The sequence below is a fragment of the Lissotriton helveticus genome, chromosome 4_1 (assembly GCF_964261635.1).
Source record: "Lissotriton helveticus chromosome 4_1, aLisHel1.1, whole genome shotgun sequence".
NCBI lineage: Eukaryota > Metazoa > Chordata > Amphibia > Caudata > Salamandridae > Lissotriton > Lissotriton helveticus.
Genome location: NC_136063.1, coordinates 156,735,964 through 156,748,008, shown reverse-complemented (window position 1 = coordinate 156,748,008; position 12,045 = coordinate 156,735,964).

Below are 12,045 nucleotides of genomic sequence, written 5' to 3'. Positions count from 1 at the left end.
ATAATTATATCACGGTAGAAACACCCGATACTAGGGTAAGTATCCCACATAAAGTATATGAAATAACGCTCCAGATGGAGGGGGACAAATGTTAGAGGCCTCTTTTGGGAGAACCAGTTGTGAGAAAGTGCCATCTTTCTTGCATGGTATGCCCCCACTTTTTGCTGAATTGCTGATGTGCTTTGACTGAGTGTGCCCTGGGCTCCTGCCAATCAGGTACCCAGGGCCTGTGTTCCTTCCCTAAAACTGCAATGAAGCCTAAACCCAAATGACATCTCTGGCCACATGTCAGTCCCTGGTAAATGGTACCGTTGGTACCCAGGGTCCTGTGACCAGAGAAGGTCCCTTAGGCCTGCAACACTTATTGTGCCACCCATAGGGGCCCTGTACCCTGACATATACACACTGCCTTTGCAGGCTGAGTGTCTTGGTGCAGAACAAAACAAAGAGTCAACATGGCACACATCCCTATGTGCCATGCCCACAACACACTGCCCTGGCATACGTCTGTCACCCCTCTAGCTGAGTGCCTGTACCCCTACAGCACCCAGGTCCATTCCTGGGCACTGTAAGTGCAGTGCTGCCATTAAGAGTGTATGGTGCTGGGAGGTTGTCATTACAAACTGTACAGCATCCATGATTGGTACACTGAAGACTGAGAAGTTTTGTATCAAACTTCTCAGCACATTAAACCCACTCTGCTGCCAGTGTGGGATTTAATGTAAAATACACAACAGCGGGCAACTTAGAGTTGCCCCCTGAAACTAACCCACAATTTGCGTCCCGACTGAGAGGCTGCTTAAGCTGCCACCCAGCAGACATGTTGCTGGCCCCTGGGTCGAGAGCCACTCGCTCTTGTGGGCCTGCAACAATGCACATCCTAGGGCGAGGTGCTAGGCCTCCTCCCCCAGGATGGGCAGGGGAAGCTTCAAAGGCATGCCGCCTTTGTGAGCTTCTCCAGACCACTTGCTGTACTCAGCAACTGGTCCCCACCGGTTCTGACCCCCACTCTGGCGGGAAGACCGGTGGGACAACCAAAGTGAGGAAAGGGGTTGTGCCAGCCTCTGCCAATCCCACCCCTCAGGTGGGGGAGGCAAGGTGAAGCACAACTCCGGGCTCTCGCCATCTTGAGGATGGGGAGCCCTACCCAATCAGGACTAGGCTCCTGCCCCCCTCCCACTGGAGAGTGGCAGAATAGGGGGTGTACTCACCCCAGGAAAGGGACCCATGGGTCCCCGACCTTTCCCTACCTGTAATGCCCCTACATTTAGTATTTAGGGGCACCTGAACCTTCCTTCCTCAGATCCCGATTCCAAAACTATAAAGAAGAACGAGAAGAAAGAAGACCTGCTGTGCAGCTGCTAACAAGAGGGCAACACCAACTGACTTGGCCCCAGCCCTACCCAGCCTGTTGACCCTCGAACCCGCTCCTGCTAAACCCCGGCGTCTCCAGTATTCAGCAACCTCAAAAAACCCAGAGGACCTGACTGCCTTCCTCAATTAAAAACTGGGACTACCACAAGCAGTGGTTCTGCTCAAACATCTACAGCTCCTGGTGCCAGCCATGAACCGCGAATCCAGCACATTCTGCTCCCGCCGAGCCCGGCCCGTGCCTGAGTGAGCAAAGCCCATGATGATGTCCCGCCGGCGAATGTGAACAAGAATCCAGCACCCAAGGAACCTCCTCGACGCTCCTGATGACGCCTGCAGCCTCAACACCAGGGACCCCTCAGACCGCGACCAGCAGAGGGTAAGATTTCCCGACATCTAAAGACACCCCAACTCGTGGCACCACGGCCCCCTGTGCACAACTTCCGGCTGTTTACCCAACCTACAGCTTCCCAACTTACCTCTCAAAGTGGTGGTCGCACCTGAAGAATCTCTGTCCCCGAGCCTGCAGCCTTTGTTCATCTCACAGCTTTCCCTTTGAAATCCATTGGGCACCCGACGGCCCAAAAGCACCCTGCACCCAGCCACCCGAGTGCCACTGGAAGTGCACCAACTGATCTGTTCAACTTCCCCACTTGCCCTGTGTAAGTGACCAGGAGCCTCGCTCCCACAGCCGCGTGGCTTGCCTGCTAGCAGTCATCAACCAAAGGCCCCCTACCCGCCATAGGCCAACATTGGGCCTACTCTCTCTGCACCCGGCTGCCCCTGTGCCACTGAGGGTTTAACTACTGTACCAACCCGAACCTGAGAGACCCCTGAGTCTTGCCCCAGAACCTTAACTCAGCCAGTCGAGTACTTACCTGAAAGCCGATAACCTACCTTTTCTCCATAGGGTAACATTGACTAGTTTTCACTAGGAAGTGTTGAGTTTTAAAACTCTAAAATATTCACTAAAAATCATCCGATCAACGAAAATGAAATTACTCACCTGTTACCAGGAGAGATCCCAGTGCAAGATCCAGGTACCCAGCACTGACCCGAAAAAGTAATTACAACTGTGATTTTCCGATAACCTGATTTTCCTCCATAGGATAACATTGCCTGTTTTTTACCAGAAATTCTTCTAAGTGCCGATTTTTGTAATCTAGAAATATTGCTTAAAAATCACCTGTTTAACAAAAACGACTTCCTTCAACTGTTTTCAGGAGATGCACCAGGGCTGAATCCAGGATCCAACCCTGAGTAAGAAAAACATACATAAAGTAAATTGCAGTTTACTTAAAATTCCCATTGAGCTCAATGTTATTATTGTGTTAAGTTTGTGTTGCATATTGCAACCCCTGTATCTATTGCGTTCAAAAGTCTATTGCTCATTGAAGGTATTCAACTGTAGCATCTCCTTCTGAGAAAGTATTTTTATACAAACCTGTGGTTCTAAAATAAAATAACAATACATTTTTTTATACACAACAATTGGCCTTGAGTTCAGTTCTTGAGTGTGTGAGACCATTTGCTGACTGAGTGTGTACAACAAATGCTTTACACTGCCCTCTGATACTGCCTTACTGCTCGACCAAGCTACCACTTTAGAGAGTAAGGTTATATCTAACTTTACCCTCTGCCAAAACTCTGGGGACTGCTGGACTCTGTACACACTGTACCTTACTTGGGTGCAGTATATACAGAGCCACTTTCTTACACCAGTCGTTTGGCTATGACATTTTGTTATCTGAACAAGATTGGCCGCCACCATTCCTCATGGTTTGCCCTAAAATTTTACCGGCATCCTCAGACCATATTCCCAAGCACCTAAAACACACATATGCGCAGAAGTGGGCAGTATCCCAAGCCCCTGCATTATACAAAAACCATGTTGGATGGGATGAGGAGTCAACCCACCACATAATTCCTTTAAAAAATACTCCAACTGCACAAAAGCAGTATCCAATAAAGCAAGAAGCTATAAAATAGGTCAGGGAGATCTTAGGTCAACTTGAATACCAAGGGGTAGGGGGGGCGGAGTTTGCCGTGCTGGGAAATGGCCGCGCTGTAGGCGAGCTCTCCCGATCGAGCCATCTATCCTACCATTATCCTGGGTGACTGGAGCCACGTTGCCACCGCCGCTGTAACTGGAATACATGGTGACTCCCTGGGGCTGAGTAGCTCCGCCATCCGACACGGAGAGATACAAAAATTGCGCTGTGTAATTCTGGGCCGAGCCTTCCCTGCCGCTGCCGCTGCAGTACGTGCTCACGTACGGACTGCGCGAGCCCGAGGATCGGGCTCCGGACGTAGGCCCAGCGGACACTCTGCAACGCAGTACACTGTGCGGGGCCCCGACAACTACACCGACTGAGTGGCGGACCTGTGGATTTGCGAACAGCCCCTCTCGGCAAGAACGGACCTGGCTGGATACCGCTGAAGGCTCGAGGATGTGAGCGGTGGGTGTGGGACAGGGCACTTAGACCCCGCGGGTGCCACGGCTGTGCAACCAGGCTGCCGACGCTGCTCCCCGGAGCGGGGGGGACACCTGAGTGAGTATAAGACCGCCAGCCCATAATTGGGATCCTATTCTCTGCCCTCCAGCTGCTGCGCTCCATTCACGGATCATCCCGTCTATGCCCACTACGCTGGTGCTCTGAATGCGTGTGTGACTGCAGGCGGCTGCGGGGCATGACCTGTCCCGGTGCCCCTGGACACTGCACGGATTGCGGGAACACTAAGGCGGGAGGCGCCGAGTGCGACTAGACCCAACTGTCCACGTCCTCCACATTGGTCTTTGGAGCCACTGATTGCCTGTGCAGATATTGAGATTGGCGCCCTTGCCTGGCCTGTGGCCTGGGAACCTACTAGACTTGCTCCTAGCTTGCAGTGGCCACTGCTGAACGACGTGTGATTAAACTCTGCTGGAACTGCGACGCACCGCCCCAGGGATCCACAGGTGGGAGCATGGTGAAGGACTGGACTTTTAACAGTACCAGCGGTGCCAGGGAACAACACCTATAACCTTCATGGGATACCTGTTTCGGCGCACAATTACAGAGACACGGGACACTTCCTTCGGCGTCAAAGATCAGCATTTATTTACTGCAGGGAAACAAGAGTCATTAGAAGTACATCGGCATGTAGGTTCTGCGAGTCTGCTTCAAATTGCATATGTGGGTCGCTCTCTTTTATACAAAATGTCGCCATTGCACAACATGCGAACAAAAGATTACAATCCAGTTCCCACAGTAAACTTCAAAAGGGTCGCTTTCATGTGTTCAGAATCCCGGAACATAATTACAGTAGCAATGCCGGTTCCCAACTGTAAAAGCACATCTTCCCACCATTAGGCACACCCATTAGAGTTGTAAATGACCAAGAAGAAGAGACAAGAGCAGCTGCAAGGAAGTCAGACACGTGAGAGAAAAGAGTGTGGGGGTAATATCGGAAGCATGATCGTAGGATCAAAGAGTTGAATCCTATCGCCTGCACGGCTGTCACAATAGACCGGCACGGCCAGATTACCCTCAAGCTGAGCCATCTGCCTTCGCTGTGTCATTCCTCCGGCCATAAAGACGCATGAAAGGAATATGCGTCTTCCGCAAGGCTTGGGAAACAGAAGGTCAGGGAGCGAACAGTTACCTGCTCGCTGACTACGTGAGGGCAAGAAACAAAATGGATGCCGTATCTAAAATGGAACCCGAGGGTTCAGATGAAGAACACGTAACATTAGGCGAACCCTATCAGGTAGTGTAGCGAAAATGCGTACACTTACCGAACTCGCCATTTACGGTTCGTAGATACCAAACTCGTCCATATTCGGTAATGCCCAAAACGTCGTAATAATTTTTACGGAACCTCAGACGGTCCTTTTGCCCTCATGTAGGCAAGCACTAGTCGGAATCATAATCGATTTCGATATTCATCAGATCATTTAGATGTTGCTGATACATTATTCTATCCATCAATGCTTCTTTGGTGACAACTGGCTGTCTTATACACGTTGTAGCACAAAGGCCACATAAGGCAGGACCACATTGCACACAAAGACAACATGTGAATAGAAACGTCACAACAACCCCTATGATCATCAGAATCTTCCAACCCCAAGTCGACATCAGGCCCCAAAACCATCCCAGAAGCGTCCAATTTCCTTCGTCCACGTGTATGGACTCCGAAATTTTGTGCAACTTAGAGATGGCTTGATAAGCCGTTGGAGCGTTATCAGGTATGAATATGCAGCAGCTCGAATGGATGACCTTACAAACACCACCTCTATCTGCTAGAACAACGTCTAGATCCATACGGTTCTGTAACGTCATCAGTCTATCCGCCTGAAGCTCGGCTGTCAAATTACCAAGGGCACTTGCAGTTATGTTGGCAGTTGATTCTACTACACGAGTTAACTGCCTCAGGTTCCTGCTATTGACCATAGGGCCCCAGAACGGTAGGAAACCCTTAAAGAAGTCTCCTGCTTCTTGACCGGCAGTATCTTCTTTGTTAACAACACCTCTCACAATTCTAGTCCTGTGATAATCTTAGGCCACAGTGAAAGTCGGAGGCAAAAGATTTGCAATATAGCAGGTACCCGAGAAGTCATGAGGTAACCACGTATAGGCTCGATCATAACATACAAAATAGGTACCCTTGGCAGTTAGGAAGACAGGGGATGAGAGCGTTGGTAAGACATACGTCTCAGTACACGCACTCTCCCCAAACTGAGCTCTCGGATTTCGACCAAGACCTTTCAGGCAGAAGTTACCAAGGTGAGGTACAATCCATATCGGTGATGAGCTGTCTATCACCCACTGATACACTATACTCAGTCTCACTTAGTTCCTTATATGCTCGCACCTCCTCCTCTGGGATAAGCGATGCGTCAAAAATATCTCTATCTAAATCAGCAATAGCTCTCGCCAGAGTTTTGTGGTACGGGCCAGGACCAAAGTTTGCTGAGCGTGGCTCTCGATGGGGGTAGGAATCTAGTGCGCTACGGAACATAGTTTGGAATGCTCGAGCTGACCCTTGGGAACTATAAGGCAGAACTAAGTACGGAATACCCTTATCCATGGTATGTGGCATTAACCCACACACCCAACAATTGGTAGTGTTTACCACTAACTGATGCTGATGCAAGAGTTGAATAAAGGAGTTGTTTCTAAATTCCGCACGTCTGACTTGTTCGTGTTGAGGCAGAAGATGAAAGGAATGTGGAGAGACAGTTGAAACGAAATTTAGATCATGAGATGGAAGAGTGGGTATAGTAGAAGGCAGTAAGAATTGGGACCCAAAATATACTCCCCCCACCAGTAACATAGATACAGTCAGGAACAATATGAAAACCTGTAGCAAAAACCATTTTGTACGAAACATTTTATCTAATGCAAATCTTTGCGCCGACATTTTCTCTCTTTTTGACAGCTCAGACAATGACGATTCCATCCCCTAACGACCGTCCGCGACGTTCTTGACGCACTTCGTTCTGAGTAGCGATTATCAATTCCCAGGAGTTCCCAGAAATCGACAAAAGAAACCGACCTAGTGTCGATAGCTGCTAAACAGAAGGAAGTACCCGCACGGCCCTACGGCCAACCTGGATGGTAGGTTCTAGCTAAATTGAACATTCAATTTATTACAACATTCTTGGCTGTACGAAAAGGGGAAAAAAATACACAATATACAATGTCCACTATGTTCAGGGCAAGTGTGAAACCTAAAAACAAAAAAATCTTTTTATTAGTCTTTTGTACGTGGACGAAGAAAGTATTGGCTGCTCCCAGGGCGAGTCTGATCTTCAAATAGTGGATTGGATGGCAAACGAGTGTTCGATTGTTCAGATGACTGTTCAGCACTCGAATTTTCCAGTGTTGACGGAGAGGGAATTGTTTGAGGGGGATCAACAAGGGTGTCAGATACAAGCTGAGCTTCGCTGAATGGGACAAAACGTTGTGGAACGTCGGTTTCAGATGAAGTAAAACCTCTTCTCATCCAGGTGTCCGACGGCAAAGGAAGCGGGACTCTTTTGGTGTGGGTAGCGTGTACCCAGTGCTTACGGCCCTCCAGCCGAACTGCCGTCCTCGTTGCTAGTTGCACCTGGTATGGTCCCACGTATCTCGGCTCAAGGTTCCGCTTTCGTCCGAAATTTCGGACAAGGAGCCAGTCCCCGGGTTGGAGCCGATGACCAGACCCTCTGTTCGTGACGGCAGAGCCTCAAAGACCTGTTGATGAATCAAACTCAATTTAGCAGTCAGATCATAAAGATAATCAATCAACATCGGATATTCGATTCTATCAAACTCTTTAGGCCTTGGGACTCCCCATATATTAGCAGGACGGCCAAATACAATCTCGTATGGGCTAAGCCCTACTCGTGAGTGTACAGTTGCCCTGGTCGATAGGAGAGCTAGAGGCAAAGCGTCGGGCCATGATAAACCAGTTGTTGCCTGAATTTTAGCCAATTTTAGTTTTAGGGTGCCATGATTGTGGATGATTGGCACTATGAAATTTTTGATTTATACCGAGGCCACGACACACACTCTTCATCACACTTCCCACGAACTCACTTCCGTTGTCCGACCATACAACCCGAGGCATTCCATATCGGGGAAAATACTCCTTGAGCAAAACTTTTGCCGTGGATAAGGCAGTATTGTCCTTAAGGGGGTAAGCCTCAATCCATCTGGAGAATGCACATACCACAATCAACACATACTTCAAGTTGTTACATCTCTCCATGTGGATGAAGTCCAACTGGATAACTTCGAAAGGGCATGAAGGAGGGGCAAAATGGCCAGGTGGAGTGGGAGTGCCCTTACCGGGATTGTGCATCAAACACACCATACAATTCTTAACCACTCTCTCTGCACACTTAGTAATCCCATCATTCTTCCATACATGAGACAACAACTTGCATATGCCTTTTGCGCTTATGTGTGCTGTACCATGAGCCATTGTAACGACAGCGAGCACATACGCATCCGGTAACATCCATCTCTGCTTCTCTGACAAATCAACCCAACATCCATTCTCATCCAATCTTCCCATGCTCTCTTTCCATTTAGTCCTTTCCGTCTCAGTGGCTTCATTCTGTATTCCCTTCACACTCTCAATCGTGTCTTCACACATACTAGTCTCTGTTGGCCATCTCACTGAACTCGTAACATACATTCGATTCGTCAAATCTTTAGCCGTCTCTTTAGCCGTTTCATCCGCAAACGCATTACCACGACCCACGTCATCCGTCACTTTCTGATGTGCACTACATTTGATTACGGCCACCTGTTTAGGCAATGTGAGTGCATCTAAAAGGTCATTCACAAGCTGACCATGCTGAATCTTCGTGCCATGCGACGTAAGGAATCCTCTTTCTCTCCACAATCGCCCAAAACTATGGGCCACACCAAACGCATACTGGCTATCTGTAAACACATTCACCCGTTTATCTTTAGACAACACACACGCTCTTGTCAATGCGATCAGCTCAGCAGCCTGAGCCGAATTCTGACTCAATCTTGCGCTTTCTACAACCGTACTCAATGTTACTACAGCATACGCAGTCGTCACATCACCATTCGGCAACTTAAAACAGGAACCATCCACATACAAAGTACCATCGGGATCTACCAATGGAGTATCTTTTAGGTCAATACGACCCTTTGTTTCCTCTTCAGTTCGTAGATAACAGTCATGTAGTGCTTCACCACTTGACTCCGTGTCGATCGGCAACAATGTTGCTGGATTCAACACATTACATCGTTTTATCCGTATGTGACTGGCCAGTAACGTTAACTCATATCCAGACAATCTTGCGCTCGTCAAATGTTGAGTCTTCGTTCGGTTCAAAAGAGTGTCAACTGCATGTGGAACCATCACCGTAAGCATATTATCCATGACCAGACCTGCGGACTGTCACATGGACGCCGCAGCTGCCGCTGTTGCTCTTAAACAACTCGGCAAGGCTCTAGCTACTGGGTCTAAAGGCGAGGAAAAATATGCGCATGGACGTTGTTTGCCGCCAAAAGGTTGTGTCAGAACACTCAATGCACAGCCATCTCTCTCGTGAACGTATAGTGTAAACGGCTTACTGTAATCAGGAGTACCCAACACAGGAGCCGAACACAACGCATCACGCAATTCAGAAAAACCTTTCTGACACTCTTCAGTCCAAGGCAAAGGAGATGAAACATCCTTGCACGTAAGGGCTATCAATGGTTTCGCCAACAATGAAAAATTTGGAATCCATTGTCTGCAGTAGGACGTAATACCTAAAAAGGCACGAACATCTCTCTGGGTTTTTGGCACAGTCATTCGGGAAATCGCTGCGATTCTCTCTGGGGTCAACCTTCTCCCTTCTCTTGACAATAAGTGACCTAAATAGGTAACTTCTTGACAACAATATTGTAGCTTAGAAGGTGATACCTTGTGATGTAAGTCATGCAGATAATGTAATAATGATACTGTAGCCGTTTTGCAAATAGCTTCTGTATCAGCCGCCACTAGCAGGTCGTCAACGTATTGAATCAAAGCCGCACCCGTCGGTAACACAAAGGCATCAAGCTGACTTTTAAGTGCTTGACTGTAGATTGACGGACTCTCACAGTAGCCCTGTGGAGCGCGTTTTAGCCTAAAACTGCGACCACCTAATGCGAATCCGAATAGGTCTCTGCTTTCCTCAGCAATTGGGATACTAAAGAAAGCATTCTTTAGATCGATCACCGTGAACCAGGAGGCAGAGGCCGAAATCATTGTTAGCAAGGCAGTGATATCAGGGACCACGGGAAATTGAGGAATCACTATTTTATTGACTTCTCTCAAATCTATTACGAAACGATACACAGGAGGTTTGGACGGATCAGTTCGTTTCAAAATAGGCAATACAGGGCTATTACACACGTTTCCATGAGTTTCTTCAACAACACCTTTCTTAATTCGATCATGAACGATTGCTAACAGTGCTCGCTCACCATCAAGAGAGATACGATATTGAGGTAAACGTGGTAATCGCACATTTGGTTTCAATTGAATCACATAAGGTGGAATGTCTAACAGACCCACATCATTGGGACCTGTGGCCCATAGAGACGCAGGAAGGGAACTCAATTCCGGTGGGAATTTATCGATCGACAAGTACATAGGAGAGATCACTCTCCGACCTAATGTAAGCTCCACTCCTTCAGGAGAGCAATACAAAGTCGCATATAGTCGTTTCAACAAATCCAGACCCAAAAGATTCTCACCACAGCCGGTAGATAGAATCAGCGGAGCCTTCAGCTCACGAGGGCCAATCGTAAGGGGCAAAGGGCTAGAGACAGGATTGCTAACAGGGGCGCCAGAGAATCCAACGGAAACATTCGTTAAGCCAGACAAAGGTGCGCCAGGGAGTTTCGAATGCATGATGGAACTTTTCGTCGCACCAGTGTCTAACAGAAAAGGCTCAACTACGCCCGATGTAGCCACTGCAACGTAAGGCCCACTCTGATCAACCGGAACTGATACTACTCCCTCTCTTTGTCGGTGGCTGTCCTAGTAATGGTCATTTGCAACAGTCTCATGTTCTACGTAATAATCGTCCACATTATATTGTGCAGATCGAACTGACCCCGCATTTCGCTGGTCAAAACAATTATTCGTATCTGATTGATTTTGATGGTGATCAATCTGATTTTGGGGTGCACCGCGACCTCTACCTCGTGATGCCTGTTGAGGACCACCACCACGGTTTCCTCGTATCGACACACCATTTAGACGGTCACGTAAAGCCGGACAGTCATATTTTATGTGTCCCTCTCTTCTACAATATGCGCACTGATTATACCCAAGTGAAGATCTATAGTCAGAGTTGTCAGAACGCGGCTGCATCCTATCGGGCTGTGCTCGTGGTCGATACTGCTGTTGCGAATCATTTTGATTTGATCGTGGAGGATATGCTTGCTGCAACAAAACCTTCGTTTTGAGCTCCTTCGTTTTCTTATCTACACGATCACTTTCTTCCTTTTCCCTATTCTCATAGTATTGAGCCGTTGCCAATATCTGTGCAGTGGTTGAAACCGCCCATGCACTTTCTGAATTCTTCAATTTGTTGCATAGCTCAGGCAACAAATTCGACACGAACTTGTCGACAAATAACCGCTGGCCTCCTTCGGAGCCCATGTCCTGACCGCTGTGGTCGACAAACGCTTCTTCAAACCTTGTAAAGAAATCCGAGACACTCTCGTCCTTCTTTTGCTTACAAGCTGATAATTTATCCCAGTTCACCCTCATCGCTGGCATGAGAGTTTTCATGAGCGTAATTATTTTCTGAGGTAAATCCAAGATCAACTGCTCAGGTTTAGCCCCACCAACTTGTAATGCATCAGCCGCTATTAGTGCAGCCCAATCACCACCTAACTCATTTGCGTGGTTTGCTTGGCGAATTTTTGCCCAAACTGGTTGTGGTACGACATTACCAAACAACATGTCGATATCGGCAAGGTTCATAACAGAAGCTTCCACCAGTTGGGATAGCTCCTTATAATAACCAGCCGGATTCTTACGCGGATCAGGCAAGGATTGCTTCACTTGCAAAACTTCTGATCGTTTCCATGGGAGGTGTATCCACACTCTTCGAAAGTGCGGTAAGACCGGAGGGTGAGCACCAGGATCACCAGGCACCCAAAGTGGCGGAACCTCTCT